The sequence below is a fragment of the Melospiza georgiana genome, chromosome 3 (assembly GCF_028018845.1).
Source record: "Melospiza georgiana isolate bMelGeo1 chromosome 3, bMelGeo1.pri, whole genome shotgun sequence".
In the NCBI taxonomy this organism is placed as follows: domain Eukaryota; kingdom Metazoa; phylum Chordata; class Aves; order Passeriformes; family Passerellidae; genus Melospiza; species Melospiza georgiana.
In genome coordinates this window covers 19,438,786-19,463,524 of record NC_080432.1, presented here as the reverse complement: position 1 = coordinate 19,463,524, position 24,739 = coordinate 19,438,786, and the positions used below count along the sequence as shown (strand labels likewise).

The following is a 24,739-nucleotide window of genomic DNA, read 5'->3' as shown; positions in this document are numbered from 1 at the left end:
ACAATTCCCCATGGATCACGACACAATTTATTGGGCTCTGCCCACAGAGCCTGGCTGGGGGCTGTGGCTTTTTTAAATCTGCTTTCTTGAGAACCACTTGCTACAGCTCCTGATTTTCATTTGTACACTTGAATGTCTCAGTTCAGGCCCCTCTTGCTTGAGCTGTCCCTCTTCCCAGCCCCTTTACACATCCCATCTGAGTCAGTTCACTCAGACTGCTTCTCTGCTCAGCCCCAAGACTGATCTCCTCACACAGCAGGTTTGTCCCTTCCAAACCAACTCAGTACACTTTCTGGTGTGATGGGAACACTCCACTAACACCCAGAAATTTTGGAAAGACTGATGTCTCCCACTGAAGTCCCTGGTAGCTGACATCCCAGCTCAGCTCTCTGTTTATCCCATCCTGTTTTCTGGCATTGCACAGCAGTACAAATCATTTCACCAGCTGGGGACTCTGCGAAGGTGCTCCTCACCCTTGTCAGCTGACATGTGATGCTTTAGATTTTAAGACTGTAATACACACTTCTGTCATTTTAAGACATCCCTGTTACTTTTGTTGTAATCATTCTTTTGTACAATTCTGATCTTTCTCTACTTATTTCTTCTTCTGAAATGATACCATATCTGAGTTGTAGGAATCTGAGTTTTAACTCTGAAATGATCCTAGTGTGATCCGGCTATGTTCCAGGATATGAACTGATAGATTTTGTTTTGCTAAAGTTCACTTTTGATCTGGAAATGAAATTCCCAAGATGCCTGTGAAGAAATTTAAATTCCTTGAACAGAATTTTGATGTCACCAGCTCCAAACCAGTCATCCGGGAGCCTGGCATATTCTAGTATACTTTATTCAATAGACTGAGAAATTTTTGGTAGTTGTGGACAGTGATAGAAATAGAAATGTAGCTTTTCATTACTTCTAAATAATCTAGAGATGGTGGACATTAACCCTGGGACAAAATTCAACTGAGGCATACCAGTCAAGATCCAGTTTAAGTGATTTTGATGTTTTTCTTTCAAATTCATTGTTTGGCAGTGGGCAGTTCTTTAGTACACAGCAGTTGCTTTCATTTTTAGCATTAGTTACAGGAAAATTTATGATGTATTGTACTTCTCCACAAATATTCAAGTGCTCCTCTGGAAGAAGGTATGCAATAAATAACATTGCTTCATACAGAATGGACATGAATACATTTATTAGTATAAGAAGAAAGCCTTGAACTAAAATTCTTATGGATTTTCTAAAAGTATTTTTACCAGGTTTTGCAGTTATATTCTTTAATGGAAAACTTTGCCTCCTGCTAATGCACAGTCTTGTCTGGAAATTAGCATATGGCAAAATACTGCTGTAACTACAAAACAGATATACAAAAGACAGAAAATTTATCTGTATTAAATCATTATGCTTTTAATCTAAAGTATTTACATGCCTTTTAAAAATACTGAGAAATCTGAGTGTCTGCCAGCGTATAGTGGCACTTGCATTAGCTTAAGTTTGCAAATACCAAAATCAAGAAATAAGGTGCAGGGTTTTTTTCAGGGTCTAGTGATTTATTTTAATTACTTCAGACTCCTGGCTTCTGAGAAAATGGGTTGTTGGTTTTATTTCTCAGGGCTACTGTTACATAACCCCTCCCAAACCCTTAGCACTATAGTTTTCTTCTTAAGTAGGCTTAAAACACACATGGGAGCTTTAACATCTAAAGAGATAGATATTCAGCAAGGACTGAGTGTGAGACTGACAGTGCCAGAGCCTCTGAGCTGCAGGAGGGACTTCCCTGGAGTCACCACCAGACTTTTGTGATGTTCTCAGGCCTCATCCCGGTGAGCGCTTGTTCCATACACCTGGACTGTCATCCCTGCAGCCCTCTTTTAGCCTAGAAACAATTCCCTGCATGGGAAAGCACAGTCCTAAGCCTTTTTCTTTCAGAGACATGCTCTGAAAAGTGAATGTAGAGGATGGATTTGTACAAGTGAAGCTTTTGCATTTCATTTGTCTCAGTGACTCAGATTCAATGTCATGTGCACAAATAAAAATGTTTGTCTGTAGCTGGCTATTCTTCCAAGAGTGACACAGTCAGGCTTTCTCCTTTCTAACCAGCTAAATATCATCTCCTTCCCTGGCCTCAGACTAAATTCTGGAGGCATGTGCAGGAGATGTCAAGATAGGAGGAGCTATCTTCAACTTTCCACCCTTTAGGATAAAGATGCTCTGAGAAAATTTGAAAACTGAGAATGAAATTGCTCTTTCTGCTTTGATTTAAACAAGGGTAGAAATCCTGTGTCCATTAGGGAGAGCCTGGCCTCAGAAAACGTGCAGGTAACAATTTCTCCCTGCTCTGCAATGGTGCAAGGCTGGTACTGGATTCTGTCCTTGCATTGCTGTATAAAAATACCTTATCAGAAGTGATCAAAATTAGATCACATTCTTATTCTGTGAGGATGACATGTCAGAAGATGTGAAATTCCCAGTGAAATAACCTGTATATCAAACAGTGAGATATGCCTGCATACATTCTTGTGTACAGTGTGAACACCCACAGATCCCCTTTTATTGCTTTCTTTCCTCCACTTGAGATCCTGTGAAATCCCACTCAGAGGGGGGCAGATTTTATGATTGGATTTTGTTTTATTGTTTCTACTTGTGCATTTGCTCCCTATATTTTTGAACTCCCTATGTATGCCTGTGTGCGGTGTTAGAAATCTGGGAATAAATTTACAAATAATCTTCAGGAAGTCATTGCAGTGCAATGCTTTCCTTCAGGAAGGCTTTTTGGTCCTGTCTTTGCTTTTATGAAAATGTGGAAATAGGCTAAAATCCCCAAGAGAAAATATTAGAGAATTTATTTTGCCCTAGTGTAGATTTTAAGCTGTGGGTAACAAAACCTTAGTGCCTTATTCAGCACAGCAGCTCCTCCAGCCATACACATCCTCTTTCAAGACATTTCACCATGAAGGATTTTGTTGTTGTTGTTTTTATTTCTGCATTTTTTTAGTCCCCTCTTTGTTTTGCAAATGGGAAGTGTGGTATGTTTCAATTCCTTTGCTCCCTGGAAATGTTAAAGCCATTTGCTGTTCTAACTGATCCCTGCTTGGAGTGTTTCATTACTGATGCAATCTCGAGGTGAACATTATGAAGTGAAGTATTATTCTTGATCTCACTGAGAAGCTGTAGGGAGTCAAGCTGCAGGCAGCCAATGTCAAAATCGCCTTTTCTAAAGGATTTTTTTTTCCTTTTCTTCTTTTTTTTTTTCCTTAGAGTGAGGGTGAAGTGCATTTAAGGCTGTGTTTGCTGATCTTGAAGCTTGGGATGTAACAAGTAAAATGACAGAGAAAAATATGACCTTGCAAAGAATGAGATGAATAAAATCTACATGAGCTTTGGGAATAATGGAAATGAGGCACAGCCCAAATGAATGAGACCTTTAAAGGTTGCCATTCCCTTCAAAAAGGTTTTTGATACAATATGAAGCTTCTAACAAATGGTTAAGAAAAGACAATTATGGTACTATCCATAGGGTTCAGAATTCAAGGTGCTCAGACTTGCTGCAGTTTGACAGCCATAGAAACCATTTCCATTTAATCTATTTAACAAGAATGAAAGGGTGTTTTCGTGTTCTAAGTATGGAGAATATTTAGTCATTAATTTAGTTTTATACTGTTTTCACTGCTGAGATTTGAGCATATTGTGGAAAATTAATTATCTTAACACATACCATACTTATGAAGTATTGATTTGCCTTTTCCAGTTAGAGAAAATTGTACCTTTCTTCCCTCTTAAATTGAATTTATTTCTTCTGATGAGTTAGACTGGAAAATACTTCATGAAAAGGCAGGATTTTGAAAAGCAGGGTGTATTGAGTGGATCTTTTGAAACAAATTTGAAATATTTTGGGCAGCTTTCTTTCACTGCCTCTCTTGTAATGTATCAATCCCCAAAGAAATTATGTAGTGTATCTTCAGCCATTAAAGAATAGGATGATGATGATGATGGGGGTTGTTGTTGTTGTTATTATTATTGTTGTTTAATTAAGTCCAAAGATTCTTCTTTAGTCATGTCTTCATGTAACTGGATTGATGGGTTTTCTACATTCATTCTAGAGTGACTGGTTTTGGACAAGGGAAAGAGAGATGGGAGTGGAAAGCAAGTTGGTTTGTGTGGTACACAGGGTTTGTTCTGGTTGGGTTTGTTTGGGTTTTCTTTTCCCTTGGAGGAAAATCTGTAGCTTTAGAAGGAATGGAAAAAGAAAAGATATATATTCACTTTAATTTTCCTGTTGGTTTTTGCTTTCTATGCCAAATGCACCTCAGCACCTCTTGTGAGTGGCACCAGTTACACATTGGTGCTCTTCTTGCAAATCCTCTTGTTTTTACACTGTGGGTAATGAACCCTCCCTCTCCCTCTGTTGCCCTGCCGTGCTTTTCCTTGCTCCTGTTCTGCCAGATTTCACTTGTGATTTCTGTAGCTGACATATGAATGCTCAGAATTTCAAAACAGCCCAGGGCTGCAATTAGCCATTTGTCAAGGTGTGCATAAACCAAGGGCCCTGCTCGCTGCAGTTCTGTCCTTCACTCCATCTGCTGACACACCACAAAATTATCCTCTTAGCTCAATGAATGACAAAAGTCCCACAGCCACAGAAGCCTGTGCGGGTAGTATATAAAAACCCCATTGTGTGCAGTCACCCTTCCCCCCTCACTGCAGAGTTGTTTTCCCCTTTCATCTCGGGGCTTCTAAAGGCAATAAAAGCTTTGTCCAGCAGCAGTTATAAATATCTGCTGTGCCACACCCCCAGTTCAGTGCTATTATGCTTTGGCTTGTATGGCTGGAGCCCCACGAGGCATTTTCAAGTATCTTCTCCATCCAGCTCAAGCAGTTCTCATCACTCCAGAAATGTCTTTCTTTAGCTTATAGGACAGAAGAATGAGCTCCCTTCAGAGCTTAATAGACCTCTGCTTCACACAGCAGCTGAAGGGGTCCTGAGGTAGTGTAATGAGAACACAGGCAATCCAAGCTGGAAGTAAAATACATTTTCTCTGTGATGTGCTCAACCTTTTCTGCCCTGGGGCTTAAACACTGAAATCGACTCTTTAATTTAGCATTCTCCTCCGTACACTGAAATGCTGCTAATGTTTTGAAGAGTTAACAAGAGGGTAGCAAAAATGATGTGTCAGATATGTGTGAAACCATAAAAATTCTAGAGGCAAAACAATTTGAGTCATGTCAATGGGTTTTGAAAATATCATCTTCTGTCTACAAGAGGCCAAGGAAAGGAACACATTGAGTATATTTTTGTCACAGAATTTTACAAACTCCTCATTAAATCAAACTTGAATTAAAGATTGCTTTAACCACAGTTAGAGTGTTATTACCCTTATTTCTTTAGAACACCAAAATAGATTAATTTTGAAGTTGAAAAAGAATTTAGAACAATCGAAAGCAGTTTAAAACAGAGATATTTTGGGGAGTTTTTTGTCAGTTTTGTTTGTTTGTTTGTTTTTCTGTAGAAGCAATGCTCTTGGGACAAAGGCTGGGATTTGTGATTCACCAGTTCAGTTGTTCTTACAAATGTGACATGTCTGTCAGTTTTTCTGATTTTCTTTTTCTTTTTTTTTTTTCCCATTATTTTTTATTGGACAAGCTTGCTCTGTATCATGAGTGCAAGGTTTCAAGGAGATTAATGCCCATTTCCAGAAACATGGCAATTTGTTATGATTTGTGATTCATAAAGGTGGCTATTTACACCATCTAAAAATGTTGAATAGGGCATCTATTATTTAACCTGTCTAAATTTTTTTAAGTGCTATAAAGAAGTTCATTTATTCAGTAAGAGAGTTGCTTTTCATGACACTTTAACATCTGTTTCCAAATGATATCTTCAGCTCTGCAGCAACACTTAAATCTACTTTGGAGTTGGAAGCTATTACATGTTAGCAATGGCATATGATGCAATTTTAAGCTGTTCGTGTGTATTTAAAATAAGATTGATTTACACTAGTTTCTTTTCTAGGGAACTACAACCTAAAGTAATTCTTAATGATCCAAACACATGGAAAACTGGTTCATAAAATCCTCACTCAAAACTACAAAACTCGGAAATCTTTCAAAGCCAGTTTAGTCCAGCATGACGGTCATGGCTGAGAAGACCCAGCTTTCTGACAACTGTTTGGTCGGCTTGGAGTTTTTTTTCCATTATGTTGCTTGTTCATAGCTCACAAAATGCAATGTAAAAATAAATTCTTGCAATATTTCCTCTGGTGCAAATCAGCTGGAGATACAATTGGGAAGGTAGAAGGTGTGGGTTTTAACAGAAACCTTGCAACTAAGACTTGCCTATGTGCACCCGTGTTCCACACACTATTTTGGGTGTGCAATAATGCCTGATCCCAAATTGGTCTCTGGCTGGCTTTAGCTGTATGGGCCCACCTGACGAAACAGTCTTGAACTCATCAGGAGAGTAAAATTTTTTTTTTTTTTTTAAGGAATGTACTTTTGGCAGCTACTCCCATCTTGTCATGGAGCTTATATTTGGCTGGACATCATATCTGTTATCTGGCTTCTTCCACTTAGGAAGAGAGCTGCAGCAAAGCCTCTCTTTTTTTTGGAGTAGGAACGAGAAAGGAAGACAATGAAAAGCCAGTTAATCAGGCAAAATATGATCTAAGCTTTTCTCCTGCACTGGCTGGCAGACAATCACTATTTCAGGTTCTGGATTTGAAGAGGATATTTCAAAGGTATGAGCACAGGAGGGATGCCAGCACAATGGATAATACTTTGGGAATACCTCGTCTGGGAACTCCACCGGTCCTTCCTTGTGTGTAAGAGCCTGAATGAGGGATGTGGGACTCCAGGGGCTCTCCAAAATGCAGTTTATTCCAGGAGGTTACAGCAGCCCAGGGACGTGGGTGACAGAGCTGTGCCTACAGCTGTCAGCTCCAGCTGCAGGCAGCCCTGGAGACCCTGAATTTAGGTTACATTGCATTATAGACTTTCCTTTGCTGAGCATCTTAATGCAGTAGAACCAATCTGTACCTTAACTTTTATCTATAGCCTGTCATAACTGCTATAATTACCATATTCATGTTACTATTCTTCAATCACTAAAAGTTAGTACATTACAGTTTAAGTTAGAAGTTGTTTTTCAGTTTTCTTGCGGTGGAAAATTCTGAGACCTTTTTTCTACTTGCAACATTTGCTGACTTGTTTGCCTGTGCTCTCTTTCTGCTTGGTAAAAACATCATCTTGTTTGAGGTGGGTTTATCCTTTGCTCGAAGTCATAAAAACCTCTTCTAACTAACACACCCTTTGCCTCCTTGGTTATCCAGTAAGACTGGCTCAGCAATTCTTTTCTTCTATAACAAAACTTGCTTCCATCTCTATTACTTCATCAGATTCTACATTCAAAAATCTTTCTGCTAAGCACACATATCTGTGAGACTTTATTGTCAAACTTTCATCCTTCCCAACACTTGTGACCTATAGGCAGGGCCAAATCTGTACTGTGTTGTGACCAGTGTTTTACAGACCCAAGGTGTGATGGAAAAGCAGCCAGAAGTCCTATCAGATCCCATTGTCAAGGCAAAGGAGGACATGAGTTGTTGCTGTCTGATTAACATCACAGTAAATGGGATCTGTTAAGTCTAAACAAAATTTGCTTTGGTCCCCACTTTTGAGCATACCTTTATTATTTTTAATGGATTGAAGCTGACAGGAGATTTGTGTAAGAAGATTTTGCGGAATTCTAATGAGAATGAGTTCTTTGTCAGCGTGCGACAAAATCCCGAATCATTCACAGAATGTAAGATGGTGTTAGTGTTATCCAAGATTATTTACAGAGTATTTATAAATGGCTAAATGGTTCTGTGTTGTGTATTGGAGACATTTGTGGGCTCTGGAAGCCCTGAGGCAGCAAACACCCCTCTAACTACAAAGGGAGTGGGAATTACTGCCAGTAATCCAGTAGGAGCCAGGGAGGGCTGTGTGAGCATGGAGGCTGTACTCTGCTGGGAAGGGCAGAGGTGAAGAAATCACAGACTGTTTTGAGTTGGAAGGGTCTCACAAGGATCACTGAGTCCAACTCTCAGCCCTGCACAGGACAGCCTCAAGAATCCATGTGCCTGTGAGCATTGTCCAAACATTTCTTGAACTCAGGCTTGGTGCTGACAACATCAAGCCGTTCCTTGGGGCCCTGTCACTGGTCACCACAGAGGAGAGATCAGTGTCTGACCCTCCATAAGAGGAAGTTGTAGACTGTGATAAAGTCTCCTCTAGCTGTACAGACCAAGTGCCCTCAGCTGCTCCTCCATACAACTTCCCTTCAAGGCCTTTCCCCATCCTTGTGGCCTTCCTTTGGATGCCTTCTAATAGCTTAATGTCTTTTCTGTACTGCAGTGCTTAAAACTGCCCACACATAGCACTTAAGGTGAGGCTGCACCAGTACAGAACAGAAAGGGACAATCACTTTGCTTGAGCAGCTGGTACTGCTGTGCCTGGAATATGGTTGGCACAGGGCTCAATGCTGATTGATGTTCAGCTTTCTGTCAGCCAGGACTCCCAGGTCCCTTTCCATGGCCACTCGAAGGGAGAAAGCAGAAACCCCCAAGGTACTCTGTTGCTGCCTCTTACCAGGCCCCCACAGTGATTTTGTGGCTGTCAGGAAGCCAGCAGCAGGTCAGCAACACATCCAACCCTGCCTTGTGTGCTGGACACTCAGCAGCCCATCAGCATTTCCCAGGGGAAGGGCAGCAGTGGCAGCAGCAGGGTGTTGTGCAGGTCCAGTGTAGCTGGGATATTTCATGGCCATTCTTGAGCACACCTGCTTCTCTCCCAGCAGTTGCAGGTGTGCAGTAACCATGTGGCTGGCTCTTGTCTGAGGGAGTAATTGCAGCATCCTGTATGTAGCCATGGGAGAATGTAAATTTCTGCAAAGGCAAGAAATACTGCATGAGGTATTTAATCCTTCTTACACACATAGCCTGTTTTCAATACCTTTCTGAAGTCCTTTTCTGCTCTCTGGGAGCATATGGGCACTGCTAAGATAATGTATTAAGGAGAAAGCAGAATTTTCCAGCTGCCTCAGTAGTAGGCTTCAATTTCTGGGGTTCATAGATTTGTGTAAAATTTATCTTATCAGTGTGTCCTGTTTTGATGACTATTTGGTAATAACGGTCACCCACACAGTGTGCTGGGACACCATGCTGTGTGGTAATGAGCACTCCCAGAGTTCTCTAAAGGCCTCAATTAATCATCATAGTGCCAATTAAAAAGGCCATTAGAAATGCTGTCCGTGGCCATCAATCCTGCATAGCTGCTCCTTCTCCAAGAGGTGCATGTGTAATGCATTCAGATATGCACACATATGCAGGCTCCTTTTTCTAGGTCGATACGACCTGGCAGAGCGATTGGGCAAAATATATTGGCAGTGGCAAGGAATTTATATTCTGTCTTATGTTGTAACTGTAGTCAGAGCCCAAATTTATTCTGATCTGCTAAATAATAAATCAGGTTTTGTTTCTCCAAAGTATGATGTGGGTCATCGTGTGGCACAGTTACACTCCAACTCTCTTTGGAGTTGCATTGCAGTATTATCAAGGTAAGAATTTTAAGGCCTCCATTCATTAAATCCTTTAAGAACAGTGCTATGTTATCCCACAGTTCCTGGGGGCTTCTTGTTGTTGCTGTTTTTATTAGGAAGTAGATTTCATGCTTTGAGCAAGGGTCTAAAAATTCTTAAGGGGCTGTGGTTCTGCTTTTTTCTTATAAAACATTTGCCTAAATTGTTCCAAGTTACAGTGAGGCTCTGAAAACCCCTTTTTTCTCATGCTGAGCAGAGGTGAGCTATGCTCTGCAGGAAGAGTGGAACTGGATGGGATGGGACAGATCTGTAATAAGTGCGCCTTTATCAAAAACTGGAACTTAACACAGGATTTTTCTCTGCTGTTAGCAAATACTCGAGGAAATAAGTAGCAGATATGTATGCTATCACCCTGTTATCACAGAAGATAATCTGCTAGCCCTGTCTTTTACTTCAATTGTTTAGGTATCACATTATTGATAAGTGGATCTTGTGATGGATGATATGGATGGCGGCATCAATGTGCTGCTTCATAGTGGGATATCAGTTTGGCTTTTTAGTTGATAGAAACAAAGCAGGAATCCAAACAACCAATTAAAAAAAAATAATCCAAGCAAACCAATTCCAAGTTTTTGCAGTTTCCAAATCCCAGAAATTACATGCAGGGGCTATGCATTGAAAGACACTCAGAGAGTTACATAAACAGTTTTGCAGTTTTGCCTGTTTTTTGCCTTTGTATATGATTGCCAATATTTAATTTTTGATAATGTGATCACAGAGCTCAAAAGAGTTTTTTTGATTGCAGAAGAGGATGGCTCTAGGAATTGGGCTTGTGGCTTTACAAATCAGGCTTGTGTGGTGAAGGAGCTCAGTGTCTGGTTTATTAGCTGAAACAATGAGGTGGGAGTTGTGTGAAGATAAGAGATAGAACTTTTATAGTTGCCTTGCAAGGCCACCATCCTCTCCTTGATGGAGGACCTCGGTGGCATCATCACCTCAGCCAGACAGCACCAGCTGATGTTTGCATTCCCAGAGTGAAGAGCAGGAGGCTGGGACAACCACAGTTCCTACAGCTGCTGTGGGAATCAGTGGGGAGATGCTCTGAACCCCATAAAATGCTAACAAGTGCTGAATACCCGTAGTGGGTGGACCTGCTGGCTTTTCACACGGGCGTGCAGGAATTCTTGGAGTCAAAAGACCTTCATCTTCTGTGCCCCCCTATCCCAGCTTTTATCCAGGAAATGATAAAATGCTTTTGTCAGAAGGGAGTGGGAGGGTTTGCAAACAGTAAATAGCTTTGTTGTAAGTAGTCACATGTTAGCATGCTGATCACCAGGAAAACTTAATGATATTAAGCATTTTGCATTCAGAGCAAAATCCAGAAGGCTGTTACAAGGCAGCCAGAAATCACAATAAGGGCAACCATTAACCAGTTACTTTTCATTCAGTGAGACCCTGTGTTTCATGTGTAGTGGGGCAGAGGAAAGATGCAGCTTGTTAACAAATGTTCAGAGCTTAAAAGGGTGACATTTTAAATTAGCGTATTTGCAATAATAAAGGAACATAAAGCTTGTATCTGTTAAAAGGAAATTTTAAAATGAAGCCTCTTTCCTGCCCTTTAACTGAGAATCTTATGATTATGTTAAATCCCAAAATGTGGCTTCATTATTCATTTCCTTTTTAACAGAATGTAAAATAACTGGAGCTTGAGGGTTTAGTGTATTAAAAAAAGAAGTAATGCTTTTTCATTATAACTTCTGGTAGTGTTTTAATTAAAGGTATTAGGAGAACTGTCATGGGTAACACATTTTTAAATTCTTGTACATTGTGCTGAAGAATATCTAGGAAGTGGATTATGTGCGCAAGTTGTTCCCTCACAGTGAAGTAGACCAGATTTTGTTATTCTTTACTGCTTATCACCTGCAACTTGATCATGTATATTTACATGGCAGAGAGGAAGAATAGGATTTGTTCATAACAAATCAAGGCTGTTTTTGGCAAAACTCGGTGGTGTTTATTCATCCTAAAAGAAACTGAAACTACCAAAAAATCTGACAGACATTTAAAGTTAAGACCAAGAAAACGATTTAACTGTCCTTGTGTCTTTCCTAATGTGCTGGCTTTGCCATGTCTGACAAAAAACCAATTTGTAATTAGCTTTGAGAATTGACAATCTGTTAAACTGCTGAGAAAGCTAGACACACTTCTGTGAATATCTATGTTAAGGGCAAAAATGTCCTGGGAAGCCCTCTTTTCCTTCTGGCCTGAGCAGGTGACATGGCCAGCCTGCCCCCAACTTGGCTGAGACTCTTCTGCCTAGGTGAGCTGAAAAAAGACTATTCCAGAAATTATAAACTGACTAAATTTCTTCTGCACATTGTTAGTAGGGAAGAAAAAGTTATGGAGAGAGGAGAAGTGTTCTAAAGGTTTTATTCTGATTCTTATTATTCTTTCTTTTAGTTACTGTTAATAACTTTTCTTTATACTCTTTTAAAGTTTTGAGCTTGCTTTACCTTCCTCCTAATCCTATCTCACAGCAAGAAATGTGTAAATATATCCTTGTGGGTGCACTGGCATTTAGCCAGCACCGAACCCACCACATTAATTAGTGCGTTAGCTGGAAAATCTCAAATTGGGGAACCAAAACCACTACACAAAATTAGTGTTTCTGCCTGATTCAAGCTGAAACCACCACACTTTTCTTTCTCATTTCACCCCACCACTTTTCCCCATGTGCCTCCCAGGTATGCCATCATAGCTTGTTTCAGCCTGTGTTTGCATGTACCACCTTTAACAAAGGTTTTTGGGGATTCATTCCAATTGTTCTTGCTGTTCTGTTGGGTTCATGTGGTGTTACCTGCCTGGCATCCTCAGTGATGAGGCACAACCTTTCTGCAAATTCCAACTTAAAAGAGTGATCCAACAGAATTCTTTGCAAGCTTCCCCTCATCTGGTGATCAGTGTTTTAAGCCAGGAAATGCTTCCCATTTTTTCTTGGAGAGTTTCCATGATGTCCCTGCCTGTAGAACTGTGTCTGAAATACTTTACAGGAATGACAATGAGCAGTACAGAGGAATGTATGAAAATTGCACTGGTTGCTCTTTGGAGTGAAAAGTTTGGGATTTTAACTCCAATATTCTGAATGCGAAGAGGATGGTGGAAGCAATTGGGGTTGTCCCCAGAAATTTTACTGTAATATTTTTTGAAATAGATTTTGAAAAGCTTAAGCTGTAAGGTTCTAGGAGGATATTTTCAAAGTAGAATGGTGTTTCCACCAACTCCCAGGCATCTGTGTAAGCAGGGAATGTCACCACTTCAGCAGCTGCCAGTGCAGCTGACCTGGGTTTGAATGGAGAGGTCTTGTTGATTGACGTTTAAACAAAATGTTAATTTGTTTACATGCCATGTGGTCCCAGTGGGACTTGCTCAGATGACTACATACCTTGGAAAGCCAAAGTTTTGGACTGTTACAAGGAGTTTGTGTAGTTTTTCTGTTTGTACTACTGTTTTTCTCCAGATTCACTTATAAGGTGGTTTTATGTAGGTCTTTTTACTTTCAGATTTAGCTGAAAAAAGTGAAACTTGTGCCTGAATTCAGCTGCAGTTACTGTCTATAAACACATAAACCAAATTATTACATAAGTCAGGGTTATTTCTCAGGGAGAACAGTATACCCCTGAAATAATAGCATATGCTGGCTTCTCTACTTGGATGAGAGGAAGAGCTGTGTGGTTGCACTGCTGTTGTGCTCTTTTTCAACAATTAGTAAATGAGTTATCTTTTCGCTTCTTACTTTTTGAGTTATTTAGCTGACTGCTGACTGACCAGCCATGCTGAAAGCAGGTGGGAAAATCTGTCCAAATTGCCCTGTTTTTTTTCTTTTACTATTTTTTTTCTCTGTTTCTTCTTAGGATCTCACCTCATTACAAGGTAGGTAGGGTAGCTGTGGCCTAATTGTTTTTACCCAGATAATTAACATCCATGCGGAAATGTGGGTCTTCCCTGCATTTTTTTCCCCAGATGAATGGTTCTCAAATTTAGTTACAATAATACAATAAATGCAAATTTATATTCCTATGAACATAGCAAAGGGAGCATAAAATAAATTCTTACTTATTCCCGTCTGTGCTTGGTAGGAGTGCTGATATACTCCTAAAATAATTAGGTCCAAGTGTTTAATCAAACACAAAATTTTGTCTTTTCTATTACACAAAAGCAAACTATTTATCTTGCAAGTATTTGAAGATTTATGGAGTCCATGTGAAGAAATTTTTGCCCATTAATGCACATTATTAATGAATGCCTCTGGTTCATTTGGGAGTTTTGTATGTAGGAAACATTAATAGACCGGTGTGTGAAAATTTGTCTTAAGTGTCTGCAACAGTATTTACTTAAGTGCAGATGTCCCATAGAGAATTGGCAATGCCAGCACTTCAGCAGAGTGCCCAAGGTGAAATTTTATAAATTATATGTTGGGTGTTTTAGCTGGTTGTAACACTAAGTAACTGCATCAGACATAATAAATAGTATTGTAAAAAGTAAATAATAGAATTGCTTGCAAAGTTACTAAGGGTAAATAGTTGTTATAATTAGTTTTAGTTGAGGTGATATGAGATGCTGAATCTGAAAGAATACAGAATTGTGTAGAGTGTCAGCTGACATGTCAATGGGTGAACTCTGTCATTCTGCTGCCTCATCTAATCAGTCCAAGAGCAGAATCAGTTTTGATAGCAGACCATATCCTTTTCAAAGTAGCCTCAGTTAAATGGAGGCTCAGTTAATTCAGGCCCAAGTTTAACTTTGTCTTTCCATTTGAGAATGTGTATATTCAGATAGAGGCACACTGTTCCTCAGACATCTCAGCAGACAAAATGAGAGTCTCTGCAATTTTTGATTTAATGGCTGTTGTGGCATCTCTCATTTATTAGCAGTTTGACACTCATCAAGACCAGCTTTAGCAATACTTTGGGCCATTGAGTGAATTGCAACTCTTGGCTTGGCAGCAGATTTCAGAGAAGCGCAGTGAACTGTGGGAACTGGTTTAAAATCTCAGATAAGATGGAAAAACACCCCCCAAGGTGTTAAGTGTCAGAACAGTGAATTTGAGGGCAATTTTCATTTCCTTGTCAACAAGATGAAAATGGAGCTCTTTCCCTGGGAAACTGGGAGAAAGCAGCCATGCCATGTAAAAGCGTTTTGCAGGAGAGGTAATGTCCTCTCCCCTCCACAGCTGCACATTAAACTCAGGCTGCTGTGGGTAGAGGGCCAGGCATTGGGTAAGTGGGCAGAATAAATGGCTCTTATGGAGTTTATTCCCATTATCCCTTCTGCAAAACCAAGGGAAGCCTCTGGTAATTCGTTGCTGGTGAAAATGATACATCCAGTTTTTACCACCTCATGCATTTTCTTTTGATATGTGGGGCAAAGTGAAGAAGTGTTAAATTGAAGCAGAGGCAGAAGAGGGGAGGAAAAAAGGAAGAAGTCCTAAAGAGCAAGACTTGGGACAATGTACAATGTAAAATGCCAGCCCTTAAAGCTAAAAAAACAGTGTTCAAAATTGCTGAGTATGAAGCAAACATCACCTGGATCAGCTTTCCAGCATGACAGTGTGACCGATAATTGAACCTGACAGAGAAGCCTTTCAGGAATACAAATACCACAACTGCTCTGTTCTGCCTATGCACCAGTATCTCCGGCCGGGGGCTGTGTACAAATCACAAACAGGACAGGACTGCTGGGAACGTGCCTTGAGCTGTTTTATTTTCCAGCATCAGTCTCATTACATGGTTATGACAATGGGGAGATGCCAGGCAGCAGACCAAGAACCTAATGTTACAACTTTTATAAGGTTTTTGACCAATCACAGAAAGCAAAAGCACATTGACAGTAGTTCTATCCAATCACTGTAAGCACAGGTACCTTTGGTTAAAACAATGCCTGCTTATTTTGAATACAATACCTGCTTGTAAGCCTTAAAACACAATGCACGGAGCTCCATTATTAAGCTTCAAGCTTCCTAATATCTTGCTAGATAAACTTTTCTGCAGCTTAGGGAGTTGTTCTAGACAAGCATTAATACACAGACCATTGTTCTATTTTTCCTTACTTTTCTACCTTTTACATAATTTTTCTGCTGACCTATCCTATGGCTACTGCTTAGCTCTAATCACAGTTCTGCTGTCTCTGAGGCTTGCTTTTTGCAGCTTTTCCCCTGATTTTATGGATTCCCACTCACCAGAAATGCAATATGTGATCTGGGACTTCCCTGCCAGCGCGCTGTCTCTCCCGGCCTCGCCTTTGATGACCGTCTTCCAGGGGAAAGCACCGCCTTTCTGATCCCATCAGAGGAGAGAGGCTCTGTCTCTGTGGTCCTTTTTGCAACCTTTTTGCTTAGTGAACACGGGGGATTTGTTGAGAGATGTATTGGGACCTAGCGTGTCACAGGCAGGCTTGTTACAGATGAAACCCTGTTGACAGAAAGGATTAGCTGCAAGCAAGAGAGAAAAAAAAACAACAAGTCATATATTTTAAGGACAGTCGTGGTAGAAAATTTTGATTATTTTTTGGGTAAGTAGATAGTCAGGGCTTTGTGTTATTAGAGATTCTTTACCCTAGGAAACTGGCAGTGATTTCAGCCTGGGTGCTGCCAAACTGTACTCCAGAATCTGAGGTTTCATATGAAAGAGGGGGGAAAAAAAGCAAAACAAACAGAAAACCCTCTATACCCTGCAGCTGCAGAGAAAATGCTTAGAAACTCACTGTGACCAGGGTTGTGTTCTTGTCTTGAGTCAGCAATCAGCTTGAAGCAATACCTTTGAGAAGAGTGAACTGTGCTGGTCATTTCAATGCATGTGAGGTATGAAGCCTGGCCTGTTTACACAGCAGCTAGCTCATTTCAGTGCTTTTTTTGGTGAAAATCAATGTCATGCATGCTCTTTGAGAATGCATTTTCTTAGGACACAAGAAACAAACCAGAAGGAAGGTCTATTATTTGTAATGTAAATAAGAATTAATGTTAAACATAACTTCTGCCCTTCTTCTCTTCCCACCCAACAACCCCCAAAGAAAAAGAGGGAGGGGAGGGGAAAGGCAAGCAAATTTTCAAATTGTGGAGAAATGGATAAACATGGGATATTTTCTTTGCCCACCAGAAAAAGCTTTAGTTATATCCAGACTCTTGGAAAAAATCAAAACAAAACCCCCTTCTTCCTACTAACCCCTACATTCTCTGTAGTACCATATGCCCCAACTTACAATTATCCAGCTTTTCATACATTCCACTTCTGCTCTGACAGCTATACAATGTACAACAATTGCACAGAGTCAGAAGGCAAATCTGGGATGCACCAAGAATAAGGAATTTACTGCCAGTTTAAAACAATTGTAGTGAATATGGAAGTAAATAACTTAAGTAAAACTGGATACTGATGGTGTTTTTCATTTCTGTGTGTCTGTCAAAGTGTCCAGTCTCCAATTCATGTAAACAGTACTGTGAATTTACTTTTTTCTTCAGCTTTGCTGGATGTACATTTAGAGGCTGCAAAATGCAGGGGATCTTATACTTCATTGTCATGAGCCCCCCAAGGAACCTGTTAATCAGTGGAACTATTGTATGGCTCACGTCATGTTTGAGCATTGGAGCTCAACATGAGAAAAGCACTGTAATCACTCACAATTAGTACTGGGTAAGCCTCACAAGGTTTACTTACGAGTCCCCTCATGCCAGATTCATATCCAAAATGTATCTGAAGTATCTGAACCATTAAGAGTCTGGGAGGTAATACTTTGTCATTGTATAAGGCAGAAGACTTGTGTATGAAAGGGCAAGGGGATTGTGAAATAATTACTGTCTCTGCATTTAATTTGAGTCAATGAAAATGCCAGAATGATTGAAGTGTTTATGCTGAAGATCAAGGAGTTATATTGGAATAGGGTAATCAAAGCCAGGAACATCTCCTTTAAAATTTTTTAATATTTCTCAGGGAGGAGATAATGGAGGACTATCAGAGTAGAGCAAGGGGAGTGTTGGAAGGAAAGTCAGGATCAGAGGTCACACCTGTGTGAAGTGATGGTTTGAAAATGACAAGTAAAAATGGAAATATGCTTCACTTGACAGTGATGAATGGGTTCCTTGACCTGAGGAGGAAGACTAGAGGTGGCTTTGCACAATGGAGATGGTAATTTGATAGTGGCAATTATAGGTGAAAAAGTTAGCCAGTAAAAATACCGTGGGGAAAATGCCTGCTCTCAATTAGGAATGGTACTCATGCCCCTGGGCCTCGACTGCCAGGGTAGCTGTGCTTTTCTCCAGCCTGGGATACTTTCAGTGTGCCATTTTTATGCTTTGAGTGTGATTTTCTCATCCCTGTATTCGTTCCACCTGTTCCCAGTATTCCTTTTACTTCATGTTTGTTTATGCTTTGCTTACCTTCAGCACAGGAATATTCTGCATCTCTCCTCTGTATTCTCCTCCTAACAACATCAAACCTCATGGAGTTGGTGAGCTGCTGGGCCTGGCTCAGAGTCAGTATTGCTAAACCTGGGACTGTACATAGAGTTTCCACGATGTGGGAGGTAGGATCAGTCATATCTTGTTCACACATCTCTCATGTCTCAAGGGCAGGAAAACATTTGCCAGTGGCCTGTAACTGTGCCTCTCTGCAGGCAATAAATGCCAAAAGTCTCATCAGCTTCTACATTCTGAGGCAAAAAGTATGTTGTAGGCTCTAGATGGCCTCAGAATAGGAAGTATGGATTTTGAGGTTAGGAGAGATTCGCTTAAAAGAGGTTCTGATCAAGATGAATTGTGAAAATGGCAATAAATCCTGTGTTTTAAAAGGTAATAAACTGACTATTAATATTTAAGGCAGAGCTCCAGGCAAATATGAGTGGCAGATGGAACCACCTACCTTCATGTACCTTCCTCCTCCGTAGCACTCAGCAGGAGAAGCTGTAGCATCCTGAACCCTACAGGGTCTTCCTTGAGGCCCAGAGAGTCAAAAGTGCTTCAGACACTATGTGCATGGGTTTTGTTCCTTTTTGTGCAGGTTTTTGTCTATTTGACCACATAAGTCCTTTATGTTAACGTGACATTGAGCTATTTCTCAGCTAAAAGTACTGAGTACGTTGCAGTTTAGTATGGTACAATTAATCATGTGTTTGGGCACCACAAGTTTTATTTTGTTGTGAAATAAGGTGGCTGGAAAATTGGAAATAATAAATAGTGAAGGCCCATGTTTAGCACGGTTCTTTTCATCTACAAATCTTCGTAAAAATGCACCAAAGGTTTCTTCTAAAGAGTTGAGCTACTTGCCAAGTTCCTATCTGTGTGCTATCATAACACCAGTTTGGAGACTCTCAAATCCTGTGACCCATTTGGGGAACACTCATATCCATAGTTCTCCCTCTTTCTCCTGCCCTGGACCTGAAGTCTGATTAGTGTTTAGACATTGCTTTGAGATAATGATAATGTGCCTTTTAATTAGCATCAATATTTTTAGTCTTTTGGGAAATAATAATGTGCTTCCTTTTTACTCTGACTGTTGACAGATGGCCACTTATTAAACATCATTAAATTCTGATATCAATCATTTTTGTGCTTTATAAAATATGCTCATCGTTTAAAGGAAATGATAAGTATAGGAGGAAGATTTTCCACATGGATTGTGTAGACTTTGATGCAGTGCTGCAGCAGTAATTGATGGAGGGAGGCCTTATTTTTTAAGACATTATAAGCATAATCTCTGAGGCCTTGTTAACTCCCTTTCAGGATATATGTGTATGTTAGGAGTGGCTCCTGAATGGAAGTAGCCCCAATGCTTCTGAGACAAAGCCACTATTTAAGCGTTTAAAAACATGAACTTTTGAGAAGCCTGTCCTGATATGCAGAAAACATTTTGTGCATTTACCCAGGAATCCATGTTGTGTGTGGCTTTGTGAATGCCATGAAAAAGCGAAGATGGATTCCCCTGCATCTGTTATTTGCAGCAAGGCTTTATTTGACTTGATGCATTCTTGGCAAGAGCTTCCAATTCATTACTTGTGAAACTTTGTTTAATGGGTACAATTACGATCTGCATTGTGCCCTTGCTCATCTTAATAGCAGTATTAATTTGCAGGAAGGGACAAAAATCATCTTGCAGAGTTATCAAGCCGTGTTTAGACTTTCTGAATGCTAATTAATTCAGAGCTCAAATGCTGTACCTGCTGTTTAAAAGGCTGGCAGCTTGTATTCATCACCTGAGTGACAGCTGTTCCTTGCCTTTTTTACTCTTAGAAAAAGAGTGGGGAAGATTAACTCCTTCCCATGCTGATGACTGCCATTTTGAAGCAACATTTATATTCAACTTTTAAATGTTAATTTTTTTTTCTTTAACAGATTGTCTGATTTTGACAGCACATTAGAGAAAGGATTGGTGACTGTATGTTGTTCAGAGAAATTGCTAAATATTTCTCCAAATCACTGTTATTTTTTCTGGGCAGGGCAAAAAGCCCCAAACAGTCTCAGTGACATTTGATGCCAATACCAGATCCATATAAGCTAAAAGAGAAAGAATTAAAATATGTAAAAGTCAGATTAGAACATTTATAATGAGTATGGAATCTGAAGAATTTTTTCTCCTGGAATCAAACCCCTTTTTTAATATATACTGTCAAGAAAATATTTATTAATTGCAATGAAATTAAATGTTCGCTTAGGCCATTTAAATGTCACAGAAAATAAAAAAGTACAGTTGTATATTTTATATGCTGCATTCAAAGCTCATTGAGTTGCTGTTTGTTAAACTGAACTTGCCTGCTCTAGAAGAAGTGGTAGTAAAGACAGGGGCTTAAAGGCATGCAGGTGATTTGATTTAATTTAATTAAGTCTGAGAAAAAGTATCAACTGGTACAATGCAGATGTTCATATGCAGGTGTGGGAGGATTGCAGAGTTTGCCTGAGTGACTGAGGAAGTGGGATAGTAATATTGGATTAAGTTCCTTCTTTTTCACAGAGGAGCAGATAACTGAAATATAAATGTTAGCTCCATTCCTCCATTCCCAAAATACCTAAATTATACGGCATTTTTTTTTTGGAGGAAACATCAGACAAATCAGTAGTTGTTTCATGTCAGAAAGTATTGTGGAGCTACTGACACCAAACAAAATTCCACAAAATCTTCCAGTTAGTATTTTAGGATGAATCCAAAGTTTTTTCCTTTGCTACTTTAAAGGCCTACAAAGTCTGGTATGTGTTTTGCTACATAAATATTTCAGACGTGCGGGTGTGCAGTAGACATGTCATAATAAAATAAAATTTTCATTCACCTTTTGGAGGCCCTGTATCTTTAGGGAAACTCAGGGTGGACTTGGCTAATACCTCAGGGCTTTGATTGTGCTCACATTGGGTTTTCCGCATTCTGGCTCAGTAAATCTCATTAAGCACATGCTGAACTTGACCATTCATTGTTCGTTCTCTTGACTTCAATAGCAAATTAAGCACATGCTTAAATGTTTTTCAGAGCCTTAGGGAAAGGTGATTAAACACAGTAACAAAGCTACGCTGTTAAAATATTTTAACTCATTAAAATCCAGTGGATTTGCTGATAATGATTCACTAAACACTCTGTATTGAAAATTAAACAATTACATTATAACTGGCTGATTGTCTTGTGCAGCTTGGAGCACCAACATCAGGATATTAAATTTGTCTTGCTGTGACAATACCTTTCCTTTCACCTTGTGACCTGCTGTTGTGTTCTTTCAAACAATTAGTGATTATGGTGAGTGATTGAAAATATCATTGGTAGTAAAAAGGCTTCCAAGTTTTTTTACGAAGTGTTTTTGAAAATAATTTTAAAGAAATAGTTGTCTTTTTCCAAGTTTCTACACTATCTTCTGTTATTACTCATTAACTTCAAAAGATGCTTTCTGTTTCCATGCACAGGAATGATTTTTTGATGCTTTAGCAGTATTGACTTAGTGCTCTTCATGTGTGGACAGTTTCTCTGCTAATTTATGGTGAAGTTTGATACCGAGTAATTGTGCTTTAGCAAGGCTGGTATTTAGTCTTTGAATTAGTGTGTAAGATGCTCTAATGAGTCCAGCAAGGATTAAGAAAATGCACTGCAGTAATTCTGTTTGTAATAAGTTATTTATTCAAAATTCCCTCAGCTTTTTAGAATTCTGTGAAATAGTTTCTGAAGGGGAGATGTGTTTCTAAAAACACCCTTTATGAATCAGAAAACAGAAGATTCCTTAAATATTTGGGGCTGGGAGCATCAAAGCTGCAGGAGCTTGATGGCCAGAGCTAAGTGTTTTCTCTTTTTATTTAGTTTACCATAGAAGAAATAATCAGATCAAGGCTGAAATATTTTGGCAGGCTAGACATGGCATCATTAACTTCCTCGAGTTCCCGTCCTGAAACAGTTCCTGTGTGTGTAAAATCATGAGCTCACTGAGATCCTGGAGCGAGTTATTTGGGGTCTGTAGTCTGTCTGCAGCTTTTTGAAATAAATCTGAGTGATAAAACTGCATAATTGTTGTTACCCTGGTGTTAAAATCTTGGGATGATTCAGTCTCAGCGTGCGCACTGAGTCAGAGCAAGAAACCATCGAGTCTGCTGATTCGTGTTTGCCTCTTGACCTTTTGGCAAAGATCAAGTGCAGCATATGTTTTTATCAGTTTAATAACTGTTATGTCCTCAGCTGGAGGATTTTATATTAAATGAGTTTGGGGACTGGGAAATGTACTAGGAGCTTATGCCGTCCTCTCCATGCGTGAAGGCTGCTATTGCTGTGTTTCTAGAATGGTGTGAAAAGAAAAAAGGAAAAAAAAGGCAACAAGTCCCGTAATGACCATAAAAGAGTGCAAAGGGAAGAGCGGGAACAGAGCAAACATAGATTATGCCTCTCCACAGTGTTCTCTTAATTCCCACCAATTTTCAGCTCAGTGAGTTCCCGAGCCTCCATAAAACCCCATGTAAAATAAAATTAAAAAAAAAAAAACTAAAATAAAATAGCACTTCAGATTCTATTTTAATCTTATTTTCACTGCCTTCTCAGTCTGTACTAATATATATTTTGTGATGTTCAGTATTGTACATTTAGATTGTCGTCCTCCGGACTGGGTGGTACCTTGTGCCTGCTGGGTGCAGTCAGCCTACACTTGGTCTTTTCTTGTTCTTACATCACTGGTGCTGTTTATTTTCACTGACCACTCTTACAGGTAGTGCTTTTCTGAAAAATGAGATAAATAGCAATCAGGAATAACTGCAGAGTGCAGCAGATAGAAACACTCTGCATGATGGTGAAATGCAACATTCAGGATTTGCTTTGGTTTGATTAAGGAGCGTTAGAAAGAAATAGATGTCATCAGTATCTTTGAGGAAACACTATTTTTTAAATGTAGGTGTTTAAAATATATAAAAAGAGCCAAGAAGCATGGTGAGCTGGTGTTCACTTGAACGCTTTTGACTGATTAAATGCTGACAAAATTCCATTTTGTAAGCTGGAGGTCCAGTTCATACATGCTGTAGTCAGTGGTTGGCTAACAGGAGCTGGTTTTATTAGGCCTGTGGCACTCACTGCTGAGATCCACGTAATGCAGCAGGTGATCACAAGCATGGCTCATGACATCTTTTGAAACACAACCACGCCACTAAAAGCCACGTTGATAAGACAGGGTGAAAACTGGGTCTTCTATTTGAAATAAAATTCATGCAGTTTAGATAGAGAGTGATCACAATTTTTAGATGACATAAGAATTTGACTCTTCAAGCGTGTTTTATTAAGTGCGTGAGGTAATACAGAATGGAGGAACCCATGTCATTGTAAATTAGTTTCCTTGAGTTAAGTCTCATTACTAAGACACCTTCACTTTTTAAAATTATTTTGCCTGCCATGGTTAATAAAAAGGAAGTTAATTTGCTGTGACATTTTTGGTGGTAGCTTGGTGCACTACCAACTTAATTGCAGTAAAATAATAGTTTCAAAAAAAAACCCTAAAATTCATGTTCCTTGCATTTTGAATCACTGAGTGATTTACTAGTCATTATTTATAGCCTCAGTATTTCAATTAGAATAAGTTAAATAAAGCTTATGTGGGGGATGTGGAAGTGCTTGTTGATTGTTATTTTTTTCATGTTACTATTTAATGGAAAATACTATATTTTGATTTTTTAAATATTTCTGCTTGGATTCAAACCCAGAAGTCTACAAGACAGAAATCCACTGCAGCAAAATGCCATCTCATTACCATGCATGCTATGATGCTCACAGGTTATTGTCAATATCCAGTGTCTACTGGCATGGAAGCTTTTGTTTGTCATGGGAACAAAATTATTGTTCTTTGTTTGTCTAGACAGCTGAGTTCTTGAAACGAAAAGCATTTTGATCCTGGGATAAATATTGATTCTCTCTTCTCTCTCTCTGAGAAAATTAATTTAGCGTGTATTATATGCACCCAGGTAAGGTAAGGCCAGCTCAAGACCTCACAGGCTACTTAAACCTGTGACACAGGCCAGCATTCAAGAAGTGGTTTCATTACCCCTAGATCAGCCCATACTTGCTGGTTCTTTGGGAGAGCATCCCCTACAACAGAGCAGAGAAGGATTCATGCGCAACTTGCTGATAGCAATAGGATCCTAGATTTATTATTTTCAGCCAAGAAGCAGTGGCATCAATTTGCCTTTTTTCCCACTCCCTTTTGGGTGGTTCTGTGCCTCAAACCCAGGTGGTCAGGATGAGGTCACAGGTATTAAAGCACTGTGCTTCCCAGAAACAGCCTTCAGAGAAGCCCAGAGAGATCTGCATTTTGCTGTGCAGATTTCTAGCATGCAGAAAGCCTTTTCATAGTGCATTGGGCAAAAGTAGAGTGGTTGGCAGTAGCCAAGTCTTCCTTTATCCATAGACATGGAAAAGGGAGTGCAGAGTGTTCATTAATTTAGGAAAGTGAGCCTCCACTGCTGTTGCCACTCCTCAGCTGATCTGGGACACCCTGGGAGAGAAGCTCCTTGGCATGTCCTTAATGCACAAACTGAGAGAATTGGCAAGGAGAACAGAAAGAGTTGGACAGATTTCCTGAAATAATGGTGCACTGCCACCTTCTTTTAAAGGCACACTTCCACCATCTCCTTTTTGCACCTCTCTTAAGAAGAAACAGAAATACCTGAGCCTTTGTGAATTA

General features: G+C 39.7%; 1 protein-coding gene and 1 non-coding gene across 4 annotated transcripts in view; both read left to right on the top strand.

Moving 5' to 3' along the window:
* Window positions 1–24,739, top strand: part of MACROD2 (mono-ADP ribosylhydrolase 2) — an 848,022-nt gene that overhangs the window by 365,346 nt on the left and 457,937 nt on the right. The window lies entirely within an intron of this gene.
* On the top strand, window positions 22,186–22,376 carry LOC131082164 (U2 spliceosomal RNA). Its single transcript, XR_009114322.1, has one exon. It is a non-coding gene; the product is annotated as a U2 spliceosomal RNA (small nuclear RNA).